Source organism: Numenius arquata, chromosome 7 (assembly GCF_964106895.1).
Source record: "Numenius arquata chromosome 7, bNumArq3.hap1.1, whole genome shotgun sequence".
Taxonomy (NCBI): domain Eukaryota; kingdom Metazoa; phylum Chordata; class Aves; order Charadriiformes; family Scolopacidae; genus Numenius; species Numenius arquata.
Genome location: NC_133582.1, coordinates 346,423 through 363,986, shown reverse-complemented (window position 1 = coordinate 363,986; position 17,564 = coordinate 346,423). Strand labels below are relative to the sequence as shown.

The window sequence follows — 17,564 nt, the reverse complement described above, 5'->3', positions numbered from 1 at the left end:
TATATGTTCTTTTCCTTCACTATCCTTTCTGTCACCATACTTTCCAGTTAGGTTTATGTTCCCATTTCTTCCCTTCCCACTTACTCCGTATCTCTTTCCCACCCTATCTCCCCCCTCACTCTCCTGCCATCTCTCCAGCTGCACGGTCCGAGCAGTTACCAAGAGCCATCAGCCCTTTGGGCCTCAGTCCCAGAGGCTCCCCTTACTCTTCAGGGGTCGGGAAAAAATGGGAAAAAATGGCTGTAGTGATCTCAATGGCAAAACTGCCCCTGGTTTAACCACAGCGAGGATTTCAGCCATCATTTAGGTAATTTCTCTGGTCTAAACTGAAAAAGCCACGGGGCTGTTGTGACAACAGAATCATCAAAACCAAGAAAAATGCAACTGCTGCTTTTGGATGAGGAATAATAATCTGGGACTTGAGGCAGGAAAATAAAATAAAAGCTCTCGAGTTTTGCCACATAATGTGCATTTGCATTGAAAATAAAAATGTGTCTGTGTTGTTCATGGAAGTTTCTCAGCCCTCGCGATGTAAACAGAGGTACATTCCTCCTCTGCTCATCAAATAACACAAACCCGCGTCTGACAAAGGCAGGGTCTCGCCCCTCCTCACTGCTCTTACTTCAGCCAGCGCACAGGGTTTAAAACTTAGCTCGATGTACTTATGAATTAGTATATATTTTTATTTTTTCACTTTTACTTAAGAATTTGAATACATAACCCTGTGCTACCGCAGCATCAAAACTACAAGTTACAATGAAAATACGAGTATAGGAAAATTCAAGGAATACAAAGGTTAAAGTCCCAGTGTTTATATTAACTTTATGTAATGTTAGATTATACAATTTCCTATACGTATTTAAAAGTGTAACTTAATGTTTTTATATTATAAAGTGAAATTAATTTGATCAGTCACCTTGAATTATTAATCTGTTAACACAGGTTTTTATCATCCTCAAAGTTTTTGTAAAATAGATGAGATTTTTTGAAAAAAGACCAGTGGTAAAGCCCAGAGAAGGTTTAGTCCCACACTAATGAAATATGCTACACATTCCCAAATTTCATCTTGCAGAGATCAAGACAGTGGCAATGCCTCATGTTTTGGTTCATAAAGTGGATGGACTGCAAGTCCTTCCCACCGAGTTTATCTGCAATGACGGGGAATGCCAGAACAATTCCGTATGTAAGCAACGCAGCAAGCAGTGCTAATAACATAAATACAGAGTAAATAATACGGTAAATTACGACAACATAGCTTTTGGTATCGTCACAGATGTTCTACTTTAAAAGCCGTATTAGTGGTATATCCCAAACCAGGGATCAGACGGACTGTAGGAGACGCTCGCTCACGGATCAGCAAACCTACCTTTCTGTTTCAGAGCCGGGGCCTTTCCTAGCTTGCTTTTGGCTGCTATATCTTTCCACCTTTCTGGACTGCCTGTGAAATGACATGTCACAAAAGAAATAAACGAAGAAGAAAAAGAATACAGAAATATGAAGATTATTCATTAATGTATTATAAAGGCAATAGCAGCAATGGCTGAGGGATGAGGAGGTGACACCTATGGCCACGAGTGCCGGGGAACGCGAGGTTCAGGACACTGCACCGATGAGGGGGGGCTGAGGCTGAGGGTGTGAGAGTTATGAGGTACCAAAATGGGAGAGAACATTAATCCTGCCTGAACCTGCGGCTGGTTCCCCTGCACAGCCTGTATTTGATCAGAAACAATGACTCCTCGTGGGCCTTTTGGTTGTCTCTCTGAACAGCAGGAGGAAAAAACGCAGAGCAGACAGCAGGAAAAAATGTTGCAGAAAGGACCAGGAACTACCATTCAAATGTAAAAAATGTTAAAAATTACTTTCAAACCTAAATTTCAAAAGTAAAACAAATACTGCATCATATCAGATTTAAATAATGCTGTCACTATACTAATAAAAACTTGGCATTTCAAAAATCCTATTTTTAAAACTTGTTAAAGTTTTTTAGAAACAATTTAAAGCAGTTTTACCTTTTCTACTCAATATAAATAAGTTAGAAGTTTATTTCATTCCCTCACTACTTTCCCACATAAATCTTTTATAGAATTCATCTGACATTTGGATAGTGAGGCATTAATTACCTCTGTCAGTCTAAGCATTTACTTTGATAGTCAATAAGATCGAAGAACAGGGACATGAGTCAATAAATGTAAGAATGAAGGTAAAGCATGTTTCACCATTATGGCCCAGGACTATAAATATACTATGAAAATCTCTGCAAGTCTTGGGTGTTCCAAAATTTTCTTTATTATCCATAGTAATATGAGCATTTACAAATTAGGGTTTAGAATATTAAACCTCTGAAAATCATCAATATATATTAATTTTTTAGAATAAAAAGTGTATACAGTATTTCAGGAGTGGTCAAAACCAGGGAGCAATGTTTATTCATTGATGGGCCAGAAACGACAACCCCTAACTGGCATCTCACACCGGTGCAAGAGACTTGTAGGAACTTGCAACGATATAATCAATGTCAATCAATGTCATATATTAAGCTATAAAAGAATTACTGTGGGCAAGACAAATAGATAAAAATAACATTTTTTAAAAGATATTTTCCTTTTAAACTTTTGTGGTTATAAAGTGTAATCCAGTGTTTAAACTGGAAGATGCCTAAACAGCTGTAACACCAAATTATACCCAAAGAATAGAATGACAGTGGATTTTCATTATTTGTACCCACTGCAGTGTCTGATGAGCGTTATATTGTGGCGCAGTGTACTCCACAACAGAGGAAATACTGCAGCAAAATACAAGATGTTTTTTGCACGAGCAGGGGTCATTGCCCGATGCTTTCCAGGTTGTAAAAGAATATATTTTCTTACCAAAAAATGATATATCAGATTAAAAATTAAAATCCCCTTTGTCCTCCAACTATTTTCTCCAGATTTATTTTTTGTATATTCTCATTACTTTTTCATTCTTTTCTATACCAGGACAAATTCAAGATGGATACACAGGGAAATACACATTAAATGCTGCAGCTTCACTTAAAAGCTGAGGTCAGAGAAGCATTTCCAGTTACGTAGGTCGGGGACTGCAGCAGCATTGCCTCACAGGGTGTCGCCCTCTTCATCCTCTCTTTGGTGGGTTACGGGGCTTATTTCCCTCTCGCTCCTCATATCTGGCTGAGGCTGTGACACCATGTGCCAGGCAGAAGAAGAGCCCACCATGACTACTCTTTGTAGGGTGGAGATGCTGAGCGTAGGACGTGGCTTCCCGGGACCAGTGACAAAGTGATCCACAGCACTAGAGCTGAGAACACCCACTCCTCTGCTCTCTGTGCTGTCCCCGGAGCAGCACATGGTAGAAATAGGTTTGAAAACATAATTCCCTTTCTGTTTCCTTTCTCTTGCTACGATGCTGCTGCACAGGATTCCCTATGGCTCCAGAGCATCCATAGCTCCGGCACTCGCAGCCCAGCTCGTCCTGAGCACAGGGTGGGCACCCACAGGTACCTGGTTAGGAGGGGGTCCTTTCCTGCCCAGTACAATGTCTGGGGAGTGCACTGGGGATAAGAATGTTCATCTCATACTCAAATTTACCTCTTAAACGTACTTTATAGAGGATTAAATATTATCTATGAACAATACATGCATATACATACTTATACATAAAAAGAGAAAAAAGTATCTATGTGCAAGTTTTATGCAGAGCAAGCAAAGGACATACTATAACCAACACCTCATTTACTGGCAACTACGATTGGAGTAAATAAGGATACCTCTGTGCTGCTCCAGGTTTAGCACTTAGGTGGTCTACACTGTCCTGTTTTGGAATGCAAGACTCCAGCGTCCTTGTTCTTCATGAAATTTGGGAACATGGATGTGAATTTGGGCAGAATGAGCAGAAACAGAGAGATGGTCACATGCAGCGAAGGTGGAGACATGAGCAAATACATAAACCAAAAGCATTCAGGCACCCTCTGCTGAGAGAGACTACGTTTCTCATTTCCCCTTCCGTTGATTTAACCCATATACTTTAAGGAAATGTTAACATTTTTAGACATAATATCAACAATCTCAGATGCAATAAAGAATGAAAGCCACAACCATATTTTTATAAACCTTTACACTCAACACACTGAATGGCAGCACTGCGGCTTCGTCGCTGCCGTTATCCTTCCTGAGAATTCATCTACACTATTGTTCCTTACATTAATATAAAGCCTTTACAGAAAATCTTCCCTTTGGACTTTGAAAAATCCATAGTTTGTCATTATATTTTGAAATTCTCCTGAAAATGTGAGTAAATTTAATAATTTCTTATATTTTGATGAAAACTTCATGTTCTGTTGCCAGCCAGTCTGCAATAGTAATAATTAACAGCAATTCAATAGCAAGGTAGAATAACTGACTCAGCATTTTTTAAAAAATTCAAATAAAGTTCAGAATATTTCTTAATTTCTATATTCTTTTCATTTCCACTGAAGCTGTTTACGAACTTCAGAATTTGTTCACAGCTTTCAATTTGGCATAAATATTACTAGCTTGTTGGTTTACTACTAGTTTTTATGGAAGATACAGTAAAAAATATTTTTTCTTGGTAAGGTGTAACGATATAAGTTTTTCTTCAAATATCAAATTTGGCTTTTAATGAGAAAACTCAGAAAAATTACAGCTGACTAATAATCTAGGGTATGTAATAAATTTGCATCTATAGCTCCATTAGGGTGAGGAAATGCTCAAATTCCTCTTTAAGGTCATAAATCTACCACCTGTGACACCAAATGACTGAGCAATACGCCTCGTTACGTGCAGAGACAAGCACTATCTGTGACGTTATGTACAGACAAACCATTCACAGTTCTTGTTCCGAAGACTCACGTGCCTCAAAATATTTATCACTGTTGAGTGGAAACAAGACCTACACGCAGAAATATGATAAAATTCCTACCAAAATTAAAAATTACTACTCCTAAAGTGATAAAGTAACATTTTTATAGAATTCAGTGTCTAACATTTAAAATTATTTCCTACTGGTTTGTACAAGAGATGTCAGCGGTTTGCAGTGAGTCTGGTCATTAATGTCACGTTCAATCCTTCCTGATTTTTCCTGAAGATTTCTTAAAGGCTGGACCTACACGGTATGTGAGCTGGGAGGTGACAACTACTCTGAGGGCTTTGTAGCTCCTCACACTCACTCCTAGGACTTCAGTTCAGGTCCTGGAAAACTGCCTCCCTCGTCAAGTCACACAGAGTCACTGGAAAGACGGGAGAGACCAGCCTGGCTCACACAGACCACACTGGCCGCACCAGCACAGCTCCGGCTCCACCGCTGGCATTGGCTCTACAGCTAGGATGGGCTCCACAGCTGGCATAGTCTTGGTTATACGTTGAAATTATATGTGGACTTCTCAAAAAGAACAGTCTTAATAAAATTCCCACCTACCATTAAATGCTCAACTTTCAGTGTCTTTGTTTTTATCATCATTTACAATTCCCCAATTTTTTTCACCTTACACACTTTCTAATTCTAATTTCTAATATAAAACCCAAAAAACCTCCCAGTAGTGAAGCTATCAATTCCAAACTAAAACATTGTTCTTTAAAACATCCAAAAGAAATATGTGATACTAACCAAACACTTGTTAATTCTAAGCCCTGAGATAACATATAGTCCATGTCTTCATTTTGGCAAGGTACATTAAGGAGTCACTCCTTTTGATATGGCAAGTGAATGAACTCCAGAATAACAACAATCTTGCCAAGACCTTTACTAAAACTTATCTTATGAATCATTATCAATAAATACAATGTTGCAAAAACTGAATTTAAATGATCAAAATTAGAAATAATGCATGTCATATGTTTAAGAAATGTATTCAGAAAACGAACTTCTTGATTGCACTCTATATGCAAATTGGGCCAATTTGTAAGATAAATCTGGAATGTACTCAAATGAAGAGTAAGATGACATCTGTCAAAGCCAATTAGTCTGTGAAAATGCAACACGAGAGCAGCAATAAGCCGTTAGTTACCCCTGCTGAGCCATCACACACTCCTGCCCCGACACCCACGGCATCGCCTGTCAAACTGAGACAAGCACAGCTTAAAAAAAGGAATTATGGAACTGAGTGATGTTGGCCAACTGCCAAAGCCACAGGAAACAGTCAGAATAAATGTAAACTTAAAGAGCAGAAAACAAAGGTAAAGGCCCTTTGATTCCCTCACTGATACTCTCTCTCCAGACAAGGTGGGCTATTACTTTGTATGGGGCACGTGATGCAAAGAGCCCAGTGTCCTCTGACTTCTCTGAATCTGGGAGAAAGATCCTTGAACTGGGAGGCTGCAACCAGTCCTAGAATCATGGAATGGTTTGGGTTGGAAGGGACCTTTAAAGGCCATCTAGTCCAACCCCCTGCCATGAGCAAGGACATCTTCAACTCAAGCAGGTTGCTCAGAGCCCCATCCAGCCTGACCCGGAATGTTTCCAGGGATGGGGGCATCCACCACCTCTCTGGGAAACCTGGGCCAGCGTCTCATCACCTCTCTGGGAAACCTGGGCCAGCGTCTCATCACCCTTATTGTAAAATCTTTCTTCCTTAGACCTAGTCTAAATCTACCCTCTTTCAGTTTAAAACCATTATCCCTTGTCCTGTCACAACAGGCCCTGCTAAAAAGTCTGTCCACAGCTTTCCTGTAGCCCCATTAAGGACTGAAAGGCTGCAATAAGGTCTCCCTGGAGCCTTCTCCAGGATGAACCCACCAACTCTCTCAGCCTGTCCTCACAGCAGAGGGGCTCCAGCCCTCCCAGCATCTCTGTGGCCTCCTCTGGCCCCACTCCAACAGGTCCATGTCCCTCTTGTGCTGAGGACCCCAGAGCCGGACACACAACTCCAGGTGGGGTATCACCAGAGCAAAGCAGAGTTTACACATGTATGGATTATTTACACGAACCATCTGTATCCTGTCATTTAATGTAACACAAAATCTGGAGGGAAAATTTTGAATTTGTCTCAATAGAAATGACAATGTCTGCTTAAAAAAATCCCCAGATCTATCTAGAAAAAAGAATCAAAAAAAAAAAAAAAATTACTACTCCCAAAGCAATGGAATAGCAAAACCGATTTGAGTAGAAAGTTCAGGACAAGAAAGTAACAAAAGTGCTTCCATTAATCATAGGTGGTATTCAGCACAAAAAATTATTTAAGGCACTGGTGTTTTTAACCAAAACCTACCTTGTTAGGAAAAGCTACTCCATGGAGACCATCCTGATTTGGACAGAATTTACAAACGGCCAGTTTTCACATACATCAACTAGCAAGTGTTACCAATACTTCCAACATACCAGTTTGTGGGTTTTCCCCCCCTTAGGAACAGTTTGTTAAATAAAGGAAAATAAAAACAATAAAAATAAAAATAAACACCTAGACAATAATAGTCTCTACAAGAAACATTTATCGCATTATAAAGCACCACAGTGAAAACACCACCAGCATTTGGGAAGCAGGTGAAAACAGAGTAAAGAACATGAACACAGATGATGCTCTGTTTGTCAGACATCTCATTTCATGGCTCGTGACCGTCCAGGCACACAGAAAACTTGACAAGACATTAATTCTGAGGTGCTTTATAACAGTTCAACAAGATGCAGAGAAGATATCTAAGCTGCTGTTTTATTTTGGGCTTCTAGAGGTTGTAAATCTCTGTCTCCACATATGCACATTTCAAATGTGGGTACGCTCCTCGGAGAGCACAAGGTGCAGGGAGGCACTTCCCAACCGGAGGAGCTGACCAGTACCTGTCGTCCTCCGGAGATGCGTGCTGGATATGAATCCTGGGACTAGTAGGTCGTCTCCTCTCTAGGGAGGGGGACCATCTACCCCTGTTTGCCCGTTCAATAAAACAGGAAAGAAACAGGATATTTAGTTTGTGATAAAATTAAATATATGGGATTTGGGACTGGAAACATACCCCAAAAAGTAATGGAAGTGTGTCAATTAATGATTTTTTTCTAGTAATTCTCTAATCCCCAGTTATACGGTTCTTACGGCTGCTTACTGCAGAAACATTAGACTGAGACAAAACGAATGGATGGCCAAAGATGCAGAATTCAGACTGATATAAATCTTTTACACAGTATACCACTAAGTTTTCAAATCTTCTTAAATGCTAGACTACCTAAACCCCTGTCTTTCACATAAAAAGTTGTAAGCCCAAACTAGAAGAGCTTTTCAAAGACCATATGAGGGTAATTTTCTGTCGACTGATGGCTGGTGTTTTGTCAAGCCCATCTCTCCTAGTTCTTTGCACTGAAAAATGCATTCTCAGTAAAAATGCAGGGCTATGAGTTATAACAAAAATTCTAAGGCATAAAGTGACCCTTTTCTGGAACTCAATGAGAGAGTAAAGGTAAATTAATTAGCTACAACTAAGCTACACACATTTGTGTATAAGTACTGGGGTAATTGCTTTTCATTAAAAAATACATACTGGAAGTGTGTGCAGCCAGCTTCCTCTTCTGCACGTTTCTCTGCATCCCTGCAGTACATGCCAGCAGATTAGATTGTATAAATTTAACAAAAAGGACCTGAATTGTGGATGAAAACTGATGCTTTATGTGATTTTTTTCCTTGAAAATGCTCATTTAATTGAGAATGATATATGTTATAATATAGACTGGTGTTGAGTGTTTTGTTGGGATTTATGTGGTTGTCATCATACAAGTGTATGTATAACAATTCACAAAATCAAAATACACCAATTAATTTACAAACAGCAAAATGTTTACATAAACTCTGCACAACTATTTAATATTTCACTTTCTGAGGCATCCTTCCAGCCCATGTAATAAGGAAAAGGGGTTGATTTATGGAACATGCAAATAACAAAGGTTTCAAGGAGATTAGCATCACTTGAACAGGTAGGTAGATCTTTCAGAAGTTTCAGGAGGAAGTAGGGTGTTAGTAGTTACTTTCTTTTTCTCTCCAAAGCAAAAGTTAAAGAAAATGTTAATGCACCAATGCACTCAGTCAAAGCCCTTAATATGCTGATATCCACTAAGTATCAAACAGCGTTGGGTAGGATTGACCAGGCCATGCAGTGTGAGCTTTGAGAACATGCTCTCTTCCATTGGAGGCTGAGTGACCACGAGCCACAGTGTAACGCAGACAAACATGCAGTAACCTGTTCCTTCACACACTTGAAAAGAACTGGAAACATAATATGTTGTATACCTAATGCAAACTTTATACAATATTTTAAATGTAAATGGTGATACTCAACGTGACTGTTAAAGGCATGCAACATAAAAACCTAGTACTTCAGAATTACCAAAAACCTTAGAAAAATTGACATGAAATGAGGCCGTGCCCACTCCCACAGCCCTGCTCAGAGCACACCAGCCAGGCCCGCTCCACAGCCCTGCTCCTGCGCTAAGTGCTAACGAACACAACGACTGCTGGCAACATAAGAAACTTAAAAAGTAATTAAAAGCCACACTATATATTATGAAGAAGTACCACTGGCTGCGATCTTAAATCAATCTGGGGAAGATGGTATGATGATGAGAAACCACTGCTAAATCAGCCCAGATACTGCACCTAAACCTCGTGCCCATGTGCTTTCCTGACTGGAGGCTGGGGTCACAAACAAATTTCTCTGTTCTAAAGACATGGTTCCCAATTTACAGGGAAAAAAAGCAGAAATTTTGAGACACAGTGAAAAGGACAATAAAATATCATACTAAAGGAAGGAGTAGCAGCAAAAACATTTTCAATGTCATTAAAGAATATTTATGACTATATTATAAACTAACATGTGCCTTGCAGATCATCACAGGAACTTCAGCACAATTGTTTTGAAAAAACAAGACAACAGCGTGGAATAAATAGAAGGGGGTAAAGAAAAAAAAAAGAGGAAAAAAAAAAGGCAGGCATGGTGCAACTGCATAGATGTATTAGTAGGGGCTGGATATTTTTGAGTACCTAGTGTATACCGTGCCAAAGAGAAATACATGAAGGATTCAGTTCCATACGAAAGCATCCCATTTAGCAAAACACTTTGGCAGAGACTTTGGCAGGGCTGTGCCAGGGCAAGGCCACTCTGCCGGGAAGTTCCACAGACTTCCCTGGCTGGAATGATGAAGCTCAGCACAGAAGAAAAGGAATGTCTTTTGTTGTTGTTTAGCTTTCGTTTTAGTGCAAATAACAAGACTTGCATATCCCAAATTCATAGATACCACTGAAAGTACTTTTCTGCTGGTGTATGTGGATCAACAAAATGACTCTTACTGGCAAAGTAGCGTCTTAAAAACTACTCCGACCATTCCAAACAGGACAAATGATCTTGTATAGAGTTTAAGGATCAAAACCATTCCCAACAAATCATTGACACAGAAAAAATAGGGCTCCACTGTCCATCAGTTACACACAGCCAATACCATTTTGTTACAAAAAAAAGCTCAAGTGGACCATTTTAACTCTTGATCTCAAACACAACCTGATTTATAACCTCTGAGATAAAAGGCTTGGGGGAATAATTAGAAATAATTTTCCATAGGTGGGTATAATCATAATTTTGTTGAAGAAAATATACAATGCCACACTCAGAAGTCTGTCTTCATATTTTGAGAACTACAAGTCTAAATTTTTAAGTAAAATCTGCAGTTCCATTTGGTGGGGGGAGAGGAAGCACCATGAAACCAACTAACAATACCTTCACCGTAAGTCCCTCAAATACAGTGACAGCACAGTGGTGCCATCCACATTGCACTTGACAAAATCCCCGGTGTTTCCTTGGCTCTGAGCAGCACCAACTCCACCCTGACAGACATCTCCCTCATCTTTTCTTAGACAGTCTCCAGCAACGAAGTCAAGACAACCTTTTCCATATCATCCATTGAAGTGTTTCATTATACCTGCTTTCAAAAAAGCTTTCCTACTGTTTAAGATGAACCTCTCTTGCTGTATTTTAAGTCCCTTATTCTCGTCCAGCACAGAAACTAAGTGCTTTCTACATACCTAGAACTCAGTTCTGTGCTCTTCAAGCTAAAGACTCCTCTGTCATTACACGCAACTGGTCACTAACCTCATGTTAAAGTGTAAGCAGATACCCTTAACAGTGGAGAATTAAATCTGCTAAAATCAGCTTCCCCAAAACCAAAAATATTAATTTGGTGGGTTTTATACATTAAATATACCACCTTCCTCCAAAATCAGGGCTGTATTGGAAAAACATCATCTATGTCAGAAGAAAAGAAAAAAAAAGCATGTCTTAAATCCTCTGCAGAGCCACACAGATCTTACTGTTTTCAACAAAAGCATAATGGAAGAATTGAATATGAATTTCCTAAAAAAGAGCTTTTCTGCACCCTCATGAAGGATCCCAAATCAAAAGCACTTATTTAGGACTTCTGAGAGCAAGGAAGTGAAAGTTTCCAGTGAGGGACAGTTTTTCTGGACCAGGCCCAGGGATGCTCGGTGGCAGCCGAGGCCGTTCATGGAGGGAACTCTTCTCCTTACGGGGGCTCACGAGAAATGCTGCAGGTTCTGAGCAGGGACGTTGGACTGGGACTGCTGGACAGGAATTATAGAGACATAATAGAACAGATAACATCAGGGGCAGGTGGAGACTTCAGAATAATAATTTAACTAGATACTAGATAGTTTACACTTGCCAGTTACTGTTTCATTGAATATTCAACCTGATGGGTGGCATCTTGAATAAAGTACAAAACAGACTGCTCATGTCCACACATCATTACATTAAGTAGCTGCGTGTAGATGAATTCAGCTATTTATATCTACACACTTTGTTATTAATATGATGCTACAGTATTTTTTAAAAAAATCTAGTGATATCCTGGATTTCATTCTGAGTGGCCTTATTTCTGTCATACTATTTTTTTGGCTTTTAACAACCATGTATACATTATCTATGATATCTTGAGCTCAAACTTAAACAGGAATGAACTAGCGTGGATCCACTTGAGATATCTCAGCAGAGCATTATTCACTCTGCAACAAGGGGCACAACATGAGAAGAGCGAAGGTCTAATCAAGGAGCAGCAGGAAGTGGGGACGAGAGAAAGGGAAATTTCACAAAAAACTTTGGAGAAACCTTGTCTCAAAGAGAAAAGTATGTTCTTACTGCCTTTCTCACAGGTCCTGTCCCACACTAATGAAAATGATGCTACTGTTAAAGCACCACGCTGTGGGGTGACTGACAAAGCAACTTTGCATTGTGAACTAACAGTTAAATATGTGTTGCACGGATGAAATTGTAATTCCACCACATTCCCACTCAATGGGAGCCAACTATTGCCTTTGGTGAAGCTGAAGTCTCACTCTAAAATGGAACCGTTCTTAGCCAAAACCACAGGTGGTGATGAACAATTCCCTCGTGGAACAATCCCATCTGTCGAATACACCACTCGTATTTGGTTCACCTACAATTTTGAACCAAGCCATTGTAACATTAGAAATTCAGAAAGCCTTCATAAAATGCCTCCAAAGTGTATGTGACACAACAATATTTCATATAAATTGCAAACATGTCTTCTCAAGCCTTACGTGAGCCTTAATATAATGTCACAGAGTGAAAAAAACTTAATGCAGTGATGTGCCTTGTAATTGCAAAAGCAGATGCAGCAGAGTAGATCAAGAATGCAATGAAGTTTGGCTGTTTTGTAGAAAATACATCACTAGACAAACGACAGTTCTGGTTTGAAATATGAGAGTTTTGTCACAATTTATAAATTACGTCACTGCCTCATTAGCAGTCCACAGAACAGGCAAGAAACACAAGTAATACTTCTTAGCAAATGATGATGAGGATTTGTCCAAACACTTAACACTGCAGCGCCGTTATCAGCATACTGAGGACTTCTGTAAGCAATGGCATCGCTCAGACTGAAACAAGGGAAGAAGCCAGCAGTGGTTATGAGCTCCAACACACAATTCATATGACATACATGAACACGGGAGCAAAACTGTGCACAGATACCAAAGCAGACATGAACGTACAAGAATGTAGAGTGCTCGTATGAAGAAAAACAAAACTGATAAAGATCACCAGCACAGATGACAAGAAATTCATAAGTTTTTGTTTTATACCTTTCTCGTTCTGGTGAATGCAAACTAGTATCTGGTCTCAAGCAGTTGGTACTAGCACTCCTAGCCCTGTCAAGGGAGGGCTGCAGTTCACTAGTGCCAGTGCATTGCATCCAATGGGAGAAGAGAAAGAAAAAGAAAACAAAGAAAGGAATACAATGTTAGATATTAACTCATAAAATAATGCTCTCTTTACAGAAAATGTAGAATCACAATGACTTAATTAAGGAAAACATAAAAGAGCTGACTGGATGACAGTGCCAGGGTTTGTTTACAAAATAAAAGCAAACAAAAGGCTGCTAGAAACTTTTTGCTAAGATCGTTGAAATGTTTAAAACTGAATGAGACAGAACACCCACTTGTAAGAAAGTGGAATGAGAAATACCAAACAATAAATTTTAATCCTTATTAACAGCAGTAAATCTTAAGCCAACATAAAAGGATGAGATACACTTTATATTCTGTGAAATCACTTTACAGTGAAGCTCATTTATTCTGCAAATCCATATTAGGTACCAAACAGGAGGGGAGGTTAATCCTCAGTTGCTTACCTAACAAGCAGATCATCTCCAAATTTCAGTATTCGTGAATTAAGGCAATCACGAAGGAGTGAAATATCCTGTCTAACCACGGATTTGGTCTTAGCACATGCAGGAAGAGTTGAGCTTTGTAAATTAAAATTGTTTAAACAAAACGAAAATAAATTTGGCACGTAACAAAAGTCTTATACATAAACAAAAGAATGTAACAAAGAAAAACATGCAACATATAATTTTAACAGTGAAGACAACTCTACCTAATACAAAGGGGCTTCGTTTGGGTTCTTCTGTAATATAGGGGTTAATTTAAAGTTATATGAAGTTATTTTAGGATTGTTATTTTTTTTCAATACTATTTAACAAGGCAAGACTATTTATTTTTTTAAAAAGGTACTAACTACTTAAAGGGGACTCTGAACACTTCTTACCTGTACAGGTTCCAATGAATACCATTTTCTAGTAAAGGCATCTTGGGTGGTAATGTTTTATAGTGCCTAACAGAACTTCTTGAGTGTGATGGAACAAAAGAAAACAGAACAACACAAAAACATGCCAGAAATAAAAAGACAGGTAAAGGTAAGCCAAGACTGACCAGAACGTAAAATAAATGCATAATATTCTACTACATTTAATAGCTGTATGAGTAGACTTCCCAGTCTATGCTTCTCTCAAGCACTGACAGCTCTCTGGGGGACAAATTCTTGCATTTACACTTTTGTTAGTACAATCCATGAACTCCTGACTATACTAGTACAGTTCAGATTGTTTTCTTATGATGAAAGTAATCTAAATTCCATTTATAGAGATTTTTAATTAAAATATACAAGCTGTTGTAAAGGATTAGGCTGATATTAATCTTGCTCTTTATTTCTCTTAGCAATGCCTTACTGAGCCCTACAGAGACTTCAACCTCTCCAGCAGCTCAACCTGACAAGCTTGCTGAAACAGGGATATATACTGTCACAGACTTCATTATGGCTGTATTAGCACCTGGCGCTTTCGGATGTGGAAGTCTTTTGGCAGTGGTGTATCAGCTTCAAACTCTAACAGTAACTAAATGCTATTGATAATAAGCTAATTAAAAACCCCAGCAGAGCACAGCAGCACTCTGAGATGTTCCGTGACAACTGTCCGATGTCACCACTTCCAGTACATGAGATTTTAGAGCAGGAAATGTTTTGCTTTATTATTCAGCTCTACCTGATAAACAAGGGAGAAATGTAAAGGCTGACAGTGACTGCTGAATGCCCAATTAACAGTTAAATTTTTAAAAAGTTAAGTTTTAATTTAACGGCTTCACCGATGCACAGATTTTTTTTTTGAAAATTATTGCATTTATTATTTTACCTTTATGCTACTGTGCCTTAGAACCCTATCACAGCATCTTTGATGCTGTTGCAAATTTGATTAAGAGAATTAGAGCCACCCAAGGCATATTAAAAAACCCACTACTCTGGTGGGGAAAAATCCTACATCAAGTAAAAGAATAAGTGCATTAGACTACATGGTTTTAAAAGACGGTTTTAAACATAAAGCACTGACGTAAAACTCTTGGCAACACCTAGATCCTGAACAGAAAAATGGTTAATGAGTTGGTTGAAGTGGTTAAATGGTTAACTCCTTCAGCCTACATATTTACTGGCTCTAAATGGAAGATTTCCTACACAATCTGACATGTATTTTTAACAAGGTTAACAGACATGGGGGGGAAAAAAGGGGAGGGGAAGCAGAATTGGATTTGATAGATAAAGATATTTCAGTCCCATTTAGTTTCACAACATTGAGACAGGGAGCTCCAACCTTTGGAACAAGAGATTAACGAAGACTGAAGATGTGCCCAAACTACAAAGTTTATGCCTGGATCTAGTTTATAGCACAATTTTTGGTCACAAAACCAAGTAATACGAGACCCCCTCAAATCTGGGGTTCCCAGTGGTCCCTCATTAACCACTGTTCTTTCCTTCACAAGTGCCCAAAATCAGCATGAGATTAGGTGTCACAGAGTAAAGATTGTTGGCTTGTGCGTGGCTGTAATCTAAACGTAAAGATGCAAATAAAAGAAAACATAAAAACAACTAAAAAGGAATGTTTGAAATTGTAACACCACTGTCATGCATTGGGAGACCAGGACTGCTGTGACTAGACAGAAAATCTACCACTAAATACAAGTGCAAAATCAGAATTGCTTCAACTGCTTTGTTCCTTGCTACTGAAGTTCACAAACAGAAATACACATCTCACTCTGAATTAAAATGAACAAAAAAGGACAACTGACACCTGGATCACAACGTACCGGGCAGTTTGTTACTTACTGGGACTAAACACCGCTAGGGAGGAAAGTGGGGCACGGGAAGCACGGACAAGCACCCAGACGTGTGGTGATTAGCGACCCCCTTAATTACCTGCTGGTGTGTAGGCACTCTGCACTCCTTCCCCGCTTTGCTCTGGGCAGCATGAGAAGCTCACTGCACAGACAGGATGGGCCGTGAGTGAAACAGGGATCGTCATGAAGCATTAGATGACATGGTTTATGCCGATGATACGCAAATGAAAACATATAAAGAAACAAGAAGCTTCCACCCAGATCAACCGTCTGACAGTGTTCAAACCCAGACTGCACTTCTCGAAGGACATGAGCCAAAAAATACCTGCGATAACTACATTTTCAAGAAATTCCTTTTAGCGTGACACCTCATTTTGTGGGATTTCTCCTTTTAAAATTCAGAAGTACTGTTTCAGAGCTCTTCACAACAAAAAGAAACCATAAACCAGCTACATTTCTCTAATAACCTCTTTTCTCGTTAACCAATTAATGAAAAAATACTTTAGGAAAAAAAAAAAAAAAGGATGATTGTTGTTTGGTTGGTTTTTTATCTCAGCCACAAACATACATGAAAGTGCAGGGAAGATTTGCTACCAATTTCCTGAAGATTGGTTTATGGGAAGAGTAACCAGTCACCCTTTTGGGAAAAACAGAAATATATGTTCACTGAAAATATTATGTTCGGCCAAAAATAAATTCTGGCTCATAGCTCTTGACAGTATTTTTTAATGCAATCCTAAAGAAAAAAAAACCTGCTAATCAACCATTGGACTTTTTGTTTCTTATTGTTTCCAATTGAGAAAGTCAGCTGCCTATTCTATTTATCATTCGCTGTAATCAAACCCATGCTACAGCCAGCAAGATGGTAAAATTAATACACATTTATGCCTATGGTAAATATGACCATGATATGAAGTATCCCTTGAATTAATCTTGCAGTTTTATGTACTTCAGCACAATCGGAAAGACCAAGCTCCAGACCTCCTAATTATTGTAAAACTGAAATTAAAGCTAAACTTCATGGAAACATGCTATTTTAAACGAAGCAGGAGATCACATGAAGTACTATGGCGACAAAGAGAGAAAAGATTACAAAATAGATAAAGCAGTAGTTGTTCAATGTGTTTTACTCTTCATGCCATTATAAAACATCCTGTTTAATTGATGCAGTATAGGTAATATTGATCTAAAGTTCTGAACTGAGCAACTGGAATAATGGCCTGTGAGTTACGTGTGAGACTTGACTTTAGATCTGGAACCACGAGCCTGATTTTGATGCAACAAAATGTGTCAAAGTTGAACCGAATTATTGTAGTTTTTTTAAGCAAAATTTCCATTCATAAGCTCAGAGGACTGACAGAATTTATATGCAGGTTTCCAAATTACAAATAAACATGCATTTTAGGAAAAAAAGTTACCATTTTCTCAAGAGTTGCGAAATCAGTGCAAAGTCCACATTAAATCATAGGGTACTTTGTTAATATTTACTCTACCTTTGCGAAGCCAAAGAGTCCTACTGTAATTGACCCACAGCAAACAATAATATGAAAGTCATCCAGAAAAGGGATATAATATAGCAAATCCACCATGAAATCTTCAAGTAAAA

The 17,564-nt window shown here is 38.8% G+C and overlaps 1 protein-coding gene across 1 annotated transcript in view; it reads right to left on the bottom strand.

Annotated features, from left to right (window-relative positions):
• The window catches only part of LOC141466354 (regulating synaptic membrane exocytosis protein 1-like), an 80,963-nt gene extending 77,125 nt beyond the window's left edge, over positions 1 to 3,838 (bottom strand). Inside the window, exons 1-2 of the mRNA XM_074150237.1 lie at positions 3,767 to 3,838; positions 1,367 to 1,438 (exon numbers count right to left, since the gene is read on the bottom strand). The gene's annotated coding sequence lies outside the window, so the exon portion shown is untranslated. The remainder of the gene's footprint in view (positions 1 to 1,366; positions 1,439 to 3,766) is intronic.
• Between the last annotated feature and the right edge of the window lie 13,726 nt (positions 3,839 to 17,564).